This window comes from Silene latifolia, chromosome 10 (assembly GCF_048544455.1).
Source record: "Silene latifolia isolate original U9 population chromosome 10, ASM4854445v1, whole genome shotgun sequence".
In the NCBI taxonomy this organism is placed as follows: Eukaryota; Viridiplantae; Streptophyta; class Magnoliopsida; order Caryophyllales; family Caryophyllaceae; genus Silene; species Silene latifolia.
Genome location: NC_133535.1, coordinates 70,437,897 through 70,453,011, shown reverse-complemented (window position 1 = coordinate 70,453,011; position 15,115 = coordinate 70,437,897). Strand labels below are relative to the sequence as shown.

At 38.0% G+C, this 15,115-nt stretch overlaps 2 long non-coding RNA genes across 2 annotated transcripts; both read right to left on the bottom strand.

Moving 5' to 3' along the window:
- Positions 1-882: 882 nt before the first annotated feature.
- LOC141609027 (uncharacterized) lies at positions 883-3,761 on the bottom strand. Its single transcript, XR_012527145.1, has 3 exons — positions 3,631-3,761; positions 2,325-2,410; positions 883-992 (listed from the first exon to the last, which is right to left on the bottom strand). It is a non-coding gene; the product is annotated as an uncharacterized LOC141609027 (long non-coding RNA).
- A 3,874-nt stretch (positions 3,762-7,635) lies between these two features.
- On the bottom strand, positions 7,636-10,475 carry LOC141609026 (uncharacterized). Its single transcript, XR_012527144.1, has 3 exons — positions 10,374-10,475; positions 9,069-9,154; positions 7,636-7,735 (listed from the first exon to the last, which is right to left on the bottom strand). It is a non-coding gene; the product is annotated as an uncharacterized LOC141609026 (long non-coding RNA).
- Positions 10,476-15,115: the final 4,640 nt, after the last annotated feature.

Below are 15,115 nucleotides of genomic sequence, written 5' to 3'. Positions count from 1 at the left end.
AAGTCCTTGCACTAACTGTTAAGGACACCAACCCCAACATTATCAAGTCTTGGCATAGGAAAACGGTACTTAATAGTGATGTTATTCACGGCTCTGCTATCTATACACATTCGCCAAGTTCCCTCTTTTTTCGGTACCAAAAGAGCTGGTACAGCACACGGACTCAAGCTTTCTTTCACATATCCTCTATCTATCAGTTCTTGCACTTGTCTCTGTAATTCCTTAGCCTCTTCGGGATTACATCGATAGGCTGGTTTATTAGGTAATGCAGCCCCTGGAAGTAAGTTAATTTGGTGCTCAATCCCTCTCTTTGTTGGTAACCCGTCAGGTAACTCGTCGGGAAAAACACATCACTGAACTCAACTAATAACTCCTGAATCCTCGCATCATTACTCTCCATTTTTTTCACCTCTCGAACAACCAGTAAGTATGCTGGTTCCCCTTGAGCTACAACCTCCTCGGCCTCATTAGCATCTAAAAACAAACTGTCTTTTGCAATGGGTTTGTTATATTTGGTTGGTGACAATGGTATCAAATGATACTTAGCTTTCCCTTTAAAAACAACATAAACATTACTTCGTCCGTCATGTTCCACCATCCTATCATATTGCCACGGTCTGTGACACCCTCGTTTATTGCGGAAAAGTAAACACATAAATCTAGATAAAAACTGCATGGATATGTTTGTAATAGGTTCATTTGGGTAAAAACCTGTAATTTTTAAAACCGAAAACGAAACCTGAACCTGTTATAAAAATATCCAAATGGGAAGGTGTCAAACATGCAAGGTCCAAAATAAATCTCATGAATGAAACATCGCTAAAGTCGCGAAACAAAGTTATACAACCCAAATATGAGAAAGGGAGATATATGTCCCTAAAAGTATATGACATAAAAAGTATTTAAGGGTCACAATATAATAAAGTCAATCTAGGTCCCAAGGTTACTTTGCTCGCTAGCTCGTCCATGTACCCCATATATGCATCACCTACCTGTCATTCGCATTTTATACAAATACGAAAGCCACAGTCAGTGGGGAGTAACTCCGAGTTCTCCCAGCCACGAAATGTCATAATTACTATAACATGTAAACATAAGAATATGAATACGAATCACACATAGCCTTAGCATATAAATGCTAGACAATATGCTTATCATGTGAACAACAATATAACAACACATAGTCCTAGCATGTGAATACTAGACCGACCCATACTACACTATCATGTGAATCACATAACATCCGGGAATCCAAACTCTATCAACCATAGCCGGCTTGCATCTCACCTTCTATGATTCATAGAATCATCAAACAAGAAAGGACAATATATCTCGAGACAGGCATAAGTTCCTAGTACAGTCAATAGTCACTCTGTAACTCGAGTCTATACCACGAGGTAAGGTAAACACCCTAGTCCTAAACCTGCGCAGACCTAGCGACATGCGGAAACGCATCCAAGACTCATGATCACACACATGAGTACCCCTAAGGAGTCTACCAAAGGGTTGGCTAGTACTTAAGCTGACCACATACTTCAAAGAGTACGTCAGGAGGTCATGCCCTAACTTGGATATAAGCCCACCAAGCTAAGACACAAAGGCTATTAAGCTGTGAACATACACTCGTCAAAGACTATAAGGGCCTATCTATGACGAAGGCCGAAATACACACCTAGGACCTAGTCCCAGCTTGAATACTTTAGCCCACTCCACACAAGACAAGTAGGACACCCAATTAACCATAAGAGGGGCAAAGAGTCCAAACTTGCACACACAAATGATCATACACACCCTAGCATATGAAATACTATGCAAGAGCATATTCAGCTGACAATCCAACAATATCTCTAATATCAATAATAATCCAAATTCCAGCTAACCAACAGTACCATAATCCATGAGAACAAGCTAAAATGGCAAAGAGGCAACAAGACTCAAGCATAAGGCATCCAAGACATCCAACAACCAACATGTGAAATGATAATTACAAATATCAAGGCATAACATAAAACCTCCAATAACAACCAATCTCACCTCAAAGACAAACCCTCGACCCGAGTCCCGCGACGGGTCATCGGTCAAATCGAGGCTGACCGGTTTAAACCTAGTTTGACCAAACTCGTTCGGTCAATCTGGCCCAGCTCAGAGTCTTCACCTACTTTGGCCCAAATCACAAAATTTATCACAATATCATTCTCATGCTATTTCCAATTTCTATCATGTGAAAAACGAAAGTAACACATTATCAATCACCTAAACACTTAACAAACACCAACCACAACATCCATGTGACATTAAATCGTCGAGTAACTCGGAATAGTTACCTTAAGCTAGCAAAGAGACAAGTAATAACTTGAGAAAGCTTCTAAAACCCAAAATTACTCTTCATCTTCAACCACATATGAGTCACCTAAATAATTATGTGAAAGGACGATATTAACGAATTATCGTTATATAAAATATGAGACGGAAATTAATTTAATTATATTTTAAATAAACCAAACTAGCGTCAAAACAATTTATAGACACGGCTCAAAAGTTATTATGACAACCTCAAACTCGGCCTAACCACCAACTACACATGGCCTCAAACTCGTGACTTAGCTAGGCCCTTTGCCTAGGCCACGGCCAAAGCCACGCTAAGTTGTTGCCAGGCCACAGCAGGCCCATAGCAGGCCACGACCATGCCAACAGTAGGCCACGGCCAGGCCACACAAGTTACGTCCACCACCTATCCCCTTTACCAGCTAGTTCAACCAAGCTCGCCCCGACTCAAAATCAATCCCGGTCACTACTCATAACAGCCACAATCACGTACTCAAATGTAACAAAACATATAAATATCAAGACGGATTCCTGAGCATGCTTGAGACGGAAATTCAAATGTTTCAACTAAATTAATTAGTGCTTAACCACTCAACCTGTGATTTGGGCAGCCCTTATCCGACCTCGAAACCCGGCCATACACGGCCTCACGACACCCAACAGACGGCCTATAAAACCGCCTGCTTAACCCCTTCCCCACTGCTACCACACAACCTACGAACAGCCACCAACACCCGTGTCAACAACCTAAACAACCACCCCAAAACCCGTGTCAAGCAACCTCAATATTTCTGTCAGAATCGAGTCAACCACATCTCACCCGACCCTTATAAAAACCGGTCCAAAACAGAACCTAAAAGGTGTATAAAACCGAGCCCAAACCCAGTCCTCAAGTACCAGGTGAAAACCCGCGATAGCAGCACTCGTCTCTGCACAAAGCCGAGTACCCATCGCCCCCTTACGACTCCATTCTCACGCCATAAAACAGTCACAGGTTGAGCTAACTAAATCAGCGTTGAAACGGTTTTAGAACGGAGGTCCACAAATAGAATGTGACCCCAAAACAATTCCGAAAGACTGCCTACCCATCCCAAAGCCGAACCCAAACAGTCACAAACACGGGTCCATGTGCTCAACACGACGTTTCAGACTCAAACAGTCCGTTTCAGACACCTCTTTAAGACGAATAATACTATACCCGAAAGAAAAGAGTAAAGACTCAAACTTTACAACAAAAGAGTAAGAAAACCGAGTTGTTATATGAGATGGTATTTTCGAACTTTAACAAAATTAAGACTTTCTTACCTAGAAATGAGGAGGAAGAAGAGAGGAAGCCAATGGTATAAAAATGGTGAAGTTTGGTTGAGAAATGGGGTTGGGATCTTGGTTTGTAGCTCGGCCACAAATGGCGTCGGAGTATTTGTTTGTTGCTTTTGTTGCAGCACCTTCTATTCTGTTGTTTTTCAGGAAATGTAAAAGGAAGGGAGGACTTAAAGGGAAAACGGGTGGGATTGGTCGATGGGTGAGAGTGTGAGGTTTTTGCGGGTGGACCAAAAGCAACAACAACAATGACTAATAATAATAATAATAATAATAATAATAATAATAATAATAATAATAATAATAATAATATATAATAATAATAATAATAGTATAGAAATGTAGTTGGTAGGGTGAGCTTGTTTTATTCGAAAAGAAGAAGAAGAATTGCAGGGGGTGGGGGCCACGCATGAACAAACAACAAAAATAATAATGTAGTACTCCGTAATATTAATAATAATAATATATAATAATATGTGAAAGTAGAGTGTGGGGTGGATAGGATATGTGTTGTCGACATACGATTGGTCCGTGTTAAGATAAGATTCTCAAATAAAATGTGACGGTCTAATGTTAGACGGAAATTAAGACGGAAACTACTATTATTACAGTCATTATTATTATCCGACCAAAAATACGTATACATATATTATTATATAAATCATGCCTTAAAGATATAATTTAATCGTACGTATTTTTACATAAACGAGCTTTTATATAATACGTTTATAAAAATCGTGTTTGACATAAAATTAATTAAATTGAATAATTCAAAAATATGAAATAAAGTAGTCGAACAGTTTAATAAATTTAAAATGTCAAAAATGGAAACTTCGCGGGTGTTACAATCACCCCACCTTTTAAAAAGTTTCGTCCTCGAAACTTGAAGGTAGAAAAGAAAGGTTATATAAAAAAAAAATTAAAACTGGAATTGAAATCGGTAACTAAAACATTTAAAAGGTTACTTATCGTAAGAACTAAAATTCTTTCAAAAGTTTCAAATAAAATTTTCCAACAGAACCAGATTCTCATCAAAGGAACGAAAGTGTTCTCGTTACGTATTCAAGAACATCACATTCCAAATCAAAGATAAGGTAAAAAGGCAAATCATTTGTATAAATCAAAAATCAAAATACCTTCAAAAACATTGATGAAGAGTTTTCAAAAATATAAGTCTCATTCATGGAACGGAAATGCTCTTGTCATGCACACAAGAACGCTAACTTTCCAAGTCAGAGACAAATTTAAAACAAAAACTATTCGCCGATAAGCGTAGAACCAGTTATCAAACGTCTCCAATAACTAGTTCTAACATCCGATCAACGTTAAAATCAAAATAAGAGAAAGGTAATCTACTCAAATTTTCTTTTGCAAAAAGTCAAGATAGAAATAAAGGTTTCACTTTTAAACCCAATTGGGGGTCAAATCCCTGAAAACGTAACATTAAACTCTGACAAAGAAGTCATAAATAGGTCAAAGTTAACAGAAATTGGACAAAACTTAACGAAATCTCGGGTTTAGTAATTAAAATTACGATAAATGAGTCTATACTCAAGGAACAATTATGGAATTAAATCAAATTTTCATTTTCAAATCTTTAAAAATAGGTTAGGTTTGCAGAAGTGACATAAACTTTTAAGAATGAATCGAAACTGGTAGCTTGAAAGTTTAGAAGTTGTACAAAAAGGAAAGTAACTTAGATAGCATAAAAACAAAGTATGTTAAGAGAGCTCAAACTTAAGCCACAAGAGAGCTATAATGAATTTCATAGGGTAAAAATTGAAGTCAAAATTACAAGGATGTCAAAGATAGAGTTTCACAAGATACGAGTGTCAAAATTAAAGGAGGAGCAAGATGAAGCGAGGAAATGAGGTATGAAAGGTAACGCTTATGATCGGGGAGAAAGGGAAATAAGACAACAAGGAAACGCCAGACACTCTTATCTCCAACAACAACATCACTCAAAACGGTTCCGAAAACTTCCTAACAACAAAACTCATAACCACATCACTCCCAAGGGTTTCCTCAATCGCTTATGTTACCTCATCCTAATCTATTCCTTGAAACAAGGTACTCCACTATAAGTGTGATCTCATCGCTCCAAATCCTCAAACATCCAGAAACAACTTTCAAAAGCCTAAGGTCAAGGCTTCCAACAAAGCTATATTCGTATCCAACTAGTGTCAACTATGGGTTCCTCAAAAAGTAAACCTTCAATCAAGAATCCCAATACCAAGCTCTAAACTCCAAGAGAAGGTTCCTCAAATATTCCACAAGGTTCTCATTTCAAAACAAGGTAGTAACATACCAACCCCAAAATCTGAAAAAAATCAATAGGATCTCAAGTTTCTCTATCCTCTTACTTATTAAGGATTCCCAAAAGCGGAACTACACTCAGCTTCAACATCATCCCATCATCTCAAGTACTCAATGCGACCTCAAGGTCTATAAAACTATAGGGTTAACAAATTCTTCTCAATACTATGTCTCTCTCAACTCAAGAACTCTCAAGAGCCAACTAATACCAAATCACATCACCAATCCATTATGGTCATCAACATCCCAAGGAGTATTCTTTCAAATTTGACATCCTAAAACTTACTTACCATCAAATTCCCAAGAAACAAGGTCTTAATTGTAACAACACTTTATCACCTCAAAGTTCCTAAAACCATAAATTGAAACTATGTTCTTTAACCTAACAATTGGTGTCAACCATACCGTTACCCTTTCTAGTTATTAAAACAAGTGCTAAAACTTCCCAATAATGTAGCTTACTCTCACTCTCATACCATACCTCAAGTAGTAATCAATATCCCTCACTAAAACCAACTAGTAATCCCACATTTAACATTTCTCACACGGTAACATATACATTATCAAGCCCTCATATCCAAAGTGATTATGGAAGCCAATCACAAACTCGACTACTTAGTCAATCTTATATCCTCAAATCCACCATTCAGTTTCATCCATTTTAAGTCAAGTACTAAGCACTAGTATCCCAAACATAAACAACAATGCCATGTTCCATAACCTTAGTAACCAATGCAACTCACACTTGAGACATAAAATCCACCAATCCAACGTATTCACTTTATCAAGGATCTATAGGTATAAGAATCATCAAGTATGTCTTATCGCACTACCTAAGTCTTTCCAACATCGAATCCTCTCAAAACCAGGAAAAGGTCAAACACAAACAATCTCTTCAAAGGTCGTAATTTCCAACCAAGGTCAACATTTCTCAAAAGAAATAGTATTATCAAAAGGCGTTAAGGAAGGATAAGCAAGGAACAATTGACAAGTTAGGAAATACAAGAGTGACTCACAAGGAGAAAGAAAAGGGGATTTAGAAGAAGGAATAAGCATTAAGAAGTAAAGAACGGGGCAAGGTACACAAAGAATGAGAAACATCTTCGAGGAAGTAGAAGCATTCTTCAAAATTGAACAAATCTTCAATCCTCAGCAATAGGCACCAAAACTTGATCACCACATTGGTAAGCTCACGGTCATTGATCCAAGAACACAACAATTATTAAATGACAATCAACAAACATGTTAGTACCTAACAAAGAGCAATCACAAAGAGACTACAGCATAAGGTCCTAAGTCTACCCATCCTACCCATCTCTCAAGTTTATTATTTTAAGGTCAAGTTATTTATATTGGGGTGCATAAACGTGCGTCGGGAGCAAAAATGCTCTGATACCAACTGTGACACCCTCGTTTATTGCGGAAAAGTAAACACATAAATCTAGATAAAAACTGCATGGATATGTTTGTAATAGGTTCATTTGGGTAAAAACCTGTAATTTTTAAAATCGAAAACGAAACCTGAACCTGTTATAAAAATATCCAAATGGGAAGGTGTCAAACATGCAAGGTCCAAAATAAATCTCATGAATGAAACATCGCTAAAGTCGCGAAACAAAGTTATACAACCCAAATATGAGAAAGGGAGATATATGTCCCTAAAAGTATATGACATAAAAAGTATTTAAGGGTCACAATATAATAAAGTCAATCTAGGTCCCAAGGTTACTTTGCTCGCTAGCTCGTCCATGTACCCCATATATGCATCACCTACCTATCATTCGCATTTTATACAAATACGAAAGCCACAGTCAGTGGGGAGTAACTCCGAGTTCTTCCAGCCACGAAATGTCATAATTACTATAACATGTAAACATAAGAATATGAATACGAATCACACATAGCCTTAGCATATAAATGCTAGACAATCGTGCTTATCATGTGAACAACAATATAACAACACATAGTCCTAGCATGTGAATACTAGACCGACCCATACTACACTATCATGTGAATCACATAACATCCGGGAATGCAAACTCTATCAACCATAGCCGGCTTGCATCTCACCTTCTATGATTCATAGAATCATCAAACAAGAAAGGACAATATATCTCGAGACAGGCATAAGTTCCTAGTACAGTCAATAGTCACTTTGTAACTCAAGTCTATACCACGAGGTAAGGTAAACACCCTAGTCCTAAACCTGCGCAGACCTAGCGACATGCGGAAACGCATCCAAGACTCATGATCACACCCATGAGTACCCCTAAGGAGTCCACCAAAGGGTTGGCTAGTACTTAAGCTGACCACATACTTCTAAGAGTACGTCAGGAGGTCATGCCCTAACTTGGATATAAGCCCACCAAGCTAAGACACAAAGGCTATTAAGCTGTGAACATACACTCGTCAAAGACTATAAGGGCCTATCTATGACGAAAGCCGAAATACTCACCTAGGACCTAGTCCCAGCTTGAATACTTTAGCCCACTCCACACAAGACAAGTAGGACACCCAATTAACCATAAGAGGGGCAAAGAGTCCAAACTTGCACACAGAAATGATCATACACACCATAGCATATGAAATACTACGCAAGAGCATATTCAGCTGACAATCCAACAATATCTATAATATCTATAATAATCCAAATTCCAGCTAACCAACAGTACCATAATCCATGAGAACAAGCTAAAATGGCAAAGAGGCAACAAGACTCAAGCATAAGGCATCCAAGACATCCAACAACCAACATGTGAAATGATAATTACAAATATCAAGGCATAACATAAAACCTCCAATAACAACCAATATCACCTCAAAGACAAATCCTCGACCCGAGTCCCGCGACGGGTCATCGGTCAAATCGAGGCTGACCGGTTTAAACCTAGTTTGACCAAACTCGTTCGGTCAATCTGGCCCAGCTCAGAGTCTTGACCTTCTTTGGCCCAAATTACAAAATTTATCACAATATCATTCTCATGCTATTTCCAATTTCTATCATGTGAAAAACGAAAGTAACACATTATCAATCACCTAAACACTTAACAAACACCAACCACAATATCCATGTGACATTAAATCGTCGAGTAACTCGGAATAGTTACCTTAAGCTAGCAAAGAGACAAGTAATAACTTGAGAAAGCTTCTAAAACCCAAAATTACTCTTCATCTTCAACCACATATGAGTCACCTAAATAATTATGTGAAAGGACGATATTAACGAATTATCGTTATATAAAATATGAGACGGAAATTAATTTAATTATATTTTAAATAAACCAAACTAGCGTCAAAACAATTTATAGACACGGCTCAAAAGTTATTATGACAACCTCAAACTCGGCCTAACCACCAACTACACATGGCCTCAAACTCGTGACTTAGCTAGGCCACTGCCTAGGCCACGGCCAGGCCATTGCCAAGCTGTTGCCAGGCCACAGCAGGCCCATAGCAGGCCACGGCCATGCCAACAGTAGGCCACGGCCAGGCCACACAAGTTACGTCCACCACCTATCCCCTTTACCAGCTAGTTCAACCAAGCTCGCCCCGACTTAAAATCAATCCCGGTCACTACTCATAACAGCCACAATCACGTACTCAAATGTAACAAAACATATAAATATCAAGACGGATTCCTGAGCATGCTTGAGACGGAAATTTAAATGTTTCAACTAAATTAATTAGTGCTTAACCACTAAACCTGTGATTTGGGCAGCCCTTATCCGACCTCGAAACCCGGCCATACACGGCCTCACGACACCCCACAGACGGCCCATAAAACCGCCTGCTTAACCCCTTCCCCACTGCTACCACACAACCTACCAACAGCCACCAACACCCGTGTCAACAACCTAAACAACCACCCCAAAACCCGTGTCAAGCAACCTCAATATTTCTGTCCGAATCGAGTCAACCACATCTCACCCGACCCTTATAAAAACCGGTCTAAAACAGAACCCAAAAGGTGTATAAAACCGAGCCCAAACCCAGTCCTCAAGTACCAGGTGAAAACCCGCGATAGCAGCACTCGTCTCTGCACAAAGCCGAGTACCCATCGCCCCCTTACGACTCCATTCTCACGCCATAAAACAGTCACAGGTTGAGCTAACTAAATCAGCGTTGAAACGGTTTTAGAACGGAGGTCCACAAATAGAATGTGACCCCAAAACAATTCCGAGAGACTGCCTACCCATCCCAAAGCCGAACCCAAACAGTCACAAACACGGGTCCATGTGCTCAACACGACGTTTCAGACTCAAACAGTCCGTTTCAGACACCTCTTTAAGACGAATAATACCATACCCGAAAGAAAAGAGTAAAGACTCAAACTTTACAGCAAAAGAGTAAGAAAACCGAGTTGTTATATGAGACGGTATTTTCGAACTTTAACAAAATTAAGACTTTCTTACCTAGAAATGAGGAGGAAGAAGAGAGGAAGCCAATGGTATAAAAATGGTGAAGTTTGGTTGAGAAATGGGGTTGGGATCTTGGTTTGTAGCTCGGCCACAAATGGCGTCGGAGTATTTGTTTGTTGCTTTTGTTGCAAAGACCTTCTATTTCGTTGTTTTTCAGGAAATGTAGAAGGAAGGGAGGACTTAAAGGGAAAACGGGTGGGATTGGTCAGTAAGGTGAGAGTGTGAGGTTTTTGCGGGTGGACCAAAAGCAACAACAACAATGACTAATAATAATAATAATAATAATAATAATAATAATAATAATAATAATATATAATATATAATAATAATAATAATAATAATAATAGTATAGAAATGTAGTTGGTAGGGTGAGCTTGTTTTATTCGAAAAGAAGAAGAAGAATTGCAGGGGGTGGGGGCCACGCATGAACAAACAACAACAATAATAATGTAGTACTCCGTAATATTAATAATAATAATATATAATAATATGTGAAAGTAGAGTGTGGGGTGGATAGGATATGTGTTGTCGACATACGATTGGTCCGTGTTAAGATAAGATTCTCAAATAAAATGTGACGGTCTAATGTTAGACGGAAATTAAGACGGAAACTACTATTATTACAGTCATTATTATTATCCGACCAAAAATACGTATACATATATTATTATATAAATCATGCCTTAAAGATATAATTTAATCGTACGTATTTTTAAATAAACGAGCTTTTATATAATACGTTTATAAAAATCGTGTTTGACATAAAATTAATTAAATTGAATAATTCAAAAATATGAAATAAAGTAGTCGAACAGTTTAATAAATTTAAAATGTCAAAAATGGAAAATTCGCGGGTGTTACACGGTCTACCCAGCAAAATATGACAAGCATTCATCGGGATTACGTCACATAATATCTCATCTTTATACGGTCCCAATTGCAAAGAAATTAAGGCCTGTTTCTTTACCATAACCCCATTATTCCCATCAAACCAATGTAATTTATATGGTTTAGGATTGTTCTTAGTAGGCAATTTCAGTTTAGCAACGACATCCTTAGCTATAACATTGGTACAAGAACCACTATCAATAATAAGAGTGCAAATCCGACTGTTTACCTTACAACGGGAATGAAATAATTGTTCCCTTTGCTCGTGCTCAATTTGAGCAGCCTCGGTGTGGAGGCTTCTAAGCACCAATACTCCTTTCTCCTCGTCACTGTAAGGCTCCACCTCATGTACTTCTTCCCCACCACTCTCATCTTCGACATCAATAGGTTCCGATTCAGATTCTGGGACAACGAAATTTGGAATCAAGTTAATCAATTCTTGAATTGTCAGAGCTTTCTTTTGCGGACACTCATTGGCAATGTGCCCATATCCCTGGCACTTGAAGCAATGCCTCAACCGTGTCTCCTTAGCTTCCACCACCGTGCCTTTTCACTTGTCCTTAGGATCCTCATGTCGTGTTTCCTTGCTACTAGATGTGGTAGCTGCTGATTTCGAGTAGGTGCTCGAATTATTTGCATAGTCACGACTATAGGACTTCTTGCTCTTATCCTGCTTCTCAAATTTAAGAGCCAACCTGCAAGCATCATCAAAGTTATCATAATGTTGAATTTCCACCCTTTGCGCCAAATTAGTGTTAAGACCACGAATGAATCGTGCAGTCCTCAACTCTTGCTTTTCCTCCAGATCACATACGATACTCATCTTTTCAAACTCATTTATGTAATCAGAGACACTCGAACTTTCTTGTGACAGAGATGTTAGTTTCAGATAATTGTCCTGCTCATAGTCTCTAGGAAGGAATCTCTTTGTGAGGTGCTTCTTGAGTTTATCCCATGTTTCAATTTTTGGCTTCTTATCCTTCTTACGTTGCCTCTTCAAGTTTTCGTACCACAAAGACGCGTACTTGGTCAATTTTAAGGTAGCCACCTTGAATTGCTTGTATTCATCATAATTTTTGTACTCAAAGATCCTCTCTGCCTGACGAAACCAATCAAAGAACTTTTCAGCATCTCCATCTCCGTTAAACTCGGGAATGTCGAGTTTCAGGCCTCTATCATCGTCGTTCTTTTTTTTGGTTGATTTCGGCTGTTCGTCCTCTTCAGATTCAGATTGGGTGTCTGACTCTGACCCGTTCAATTTCTTCTTCTTTTTTCTGGCTAAATCCATAGCTATGCTCTTTACTACGTACGAAATCTGGCCAATCTCTGCCCTAATTGCATCCATATCTTCATTCCATGGTTTTCTCCTTCTCCATTCACCATCTTCTCCCAAGACTGATTTATTAAGCAATAAGTCAAAAACCTAGGCTCTGGTAACCACTTTGATATAGAATTAGTATGTTTAAGCGAATTCTATAAACTAGAAATCATGCAGCGGAATTTATATAATCTGGTTGTGAAATTTGCTCAAATAACGAACTAAACGGTATGTAAAACGGATCAATTGATAAGAGAACAAGATAGATAGGTGAATCTTGATAAGTACCTCACAAGGCAATCACTAGAAATACTCAAAGGTAACCTCGCAAGGTAGGGTTCATGTATCTCGCAAGAATGACGAATTAAGCACAAAACTGGAAGTTTTATTGTAATCTGTAATCTGAATGTAATTAGGTTACAAGGCCTTAATTTATAGTATCCTAAAACCTAATCATACTTGGGCAATAAGCAAACTAGTTTCCTTAACTAATTAGGAAACAAATAAACTGAAATAAGAACTAATAATTCAGCTAGGATTTGGAAATTATAGACTTTCCTAATATTTATTTGTAATAAATTAATTAGCTAAATAATACTAATAATACGGACCAGCTAGCACATCTACGCGGTTGGATTAATCGTGTATTCAACGTCTTCTGGGCCTTTATCCACCCAAGTGAGCATCGTCAAATAACTTGACCCAATCTTGAAGCCTTCGACTAAATGAGTTGCATTTCGACTAAGTAGCACTTCATTTTCATTTTCCATTAATGCTCCTGCATCACAACCATGAGGTAGGATGCATTCTTGCAAGGCAAGGTGGGGCTTGCCAAAATGGCGACACATCCAAGCATTAAGCACACAAAATCAAGTAATGGATGCATCTACAAAAGAATAGGCACTTTCCTCATCTAAGTGGCGGAAATTATCTACAAGGGACGCAATTCAAGGGTACACACTCCTTCATAGATGCAATTCCTTCAAACTACTAAGCCTAGAAGGATACCAATAAATCACCTCCAAGTTGTGTCGAGCTAGGGTACCTTTGTCCTCAATCGTTAAATGCTTTTGTCAAGAATAGACTCCCTATGGTGTTAGAAACACTAGAGGATCGCGGAATTCCCCCTCTTGCCAAGACAAGAAGAAGGGTCGTCCCCTCTCTACCATGCACAAAAATGGATACGATGGATAAAGGGATCAATAGTATTTGAGTTTCACTATTGGGAGTTTGCTTTTGTTTTTGTTTTCCCCCCAATTTCTTGTGGCATATAACATTTGAGAACACTTTCTTGCCATTTCTTTTTGATTTTTGGCAATTCAACACTTGACAACTTTCTTTGCATTTCTTTTGAACATTTTCAAAGTTACCCCATATGTAGTGAGGGTGGCTTATATTTGAAGCTTTAGGAGTCTATTTTTGTTCCTCTTTTCATTTGATGCAATTGCAAACTTTTTCACTTTTCATTTCATTGAACTCAAATCAATTTCTTTTTGTGCCCATTCCCTTTGATGACAAAAATATGGTAGAACATGGGTGATGGATGGATGGATGCATGGTTTCAAAGGTCACCTTGGAATAAATGGTAGCCAAGGAGTTATCACACCACAAGGTACTCTTGACTAGGCCTTAATCCATGGGTCAAAGGATACTAGCATGACACATCCTAGGGTGTTTTACAAGTATTCTAACAAGGAAAGTCTTAAGAAGAAAAAACATCTACTAGGGCCTATATACACTTGTCAAGCTTCCCAAGTAGACGGTTTCGCAAAATTTTTCTAACATGCAACTACATGCCATGATGCAACTAGCATATAAACAACCTAATGCAAATGATTCTACCAACTAATATGTCATATAAACTAAATGCAACTCCTAACAACACATAGATACACAAATCGCAACAACAAAATACACAACATCCTCCTTGACATGTAAGCCCATCCTCCTCATATAATGAAAAAGAAATGGAAGGGAAATAGAGATTAGAACGATCATACCAAGCAGTCTTCATTTTCCCTTGCTAATGCCTCAAATGTAGTGTTGTATCTATGTGAGAAGAGAACAAAAGCACAAGTATATACAATTCTACACTAATAAATTAAAGAACATGTTTTTGGTTTTTCAAGCTTTCAAATTTTTATGGATTTTTGTTTTATGAAATTAAAAGACATATTTTTGTGATTTTTCGAAATTTTTCAATTTTTATGCTTTTGGAATATAAATTCCCATCCCCCACGTTATTTTGGACATTGTTCTCAATGTACATGTAGGAGTAGGGATAAAAAGGAAATACATGTTTTTTTTTTTTTTTTTTTTTTTTTTTTTGAAATAAAGTACAAATGCAATGATATGATATGAATGAATGCATGCTCTAACTAAATGCAATTCTATATGATATGTATAACAAATGAATGCAATCTACACTAGATGATGCATGTTTTCTAGTAAACTATGGTCACCTATGATCAAACCTCCCCAAACCGATTTAAACACTATTTCTAGTGTAGAAATGAATAGGTTTGGCCAT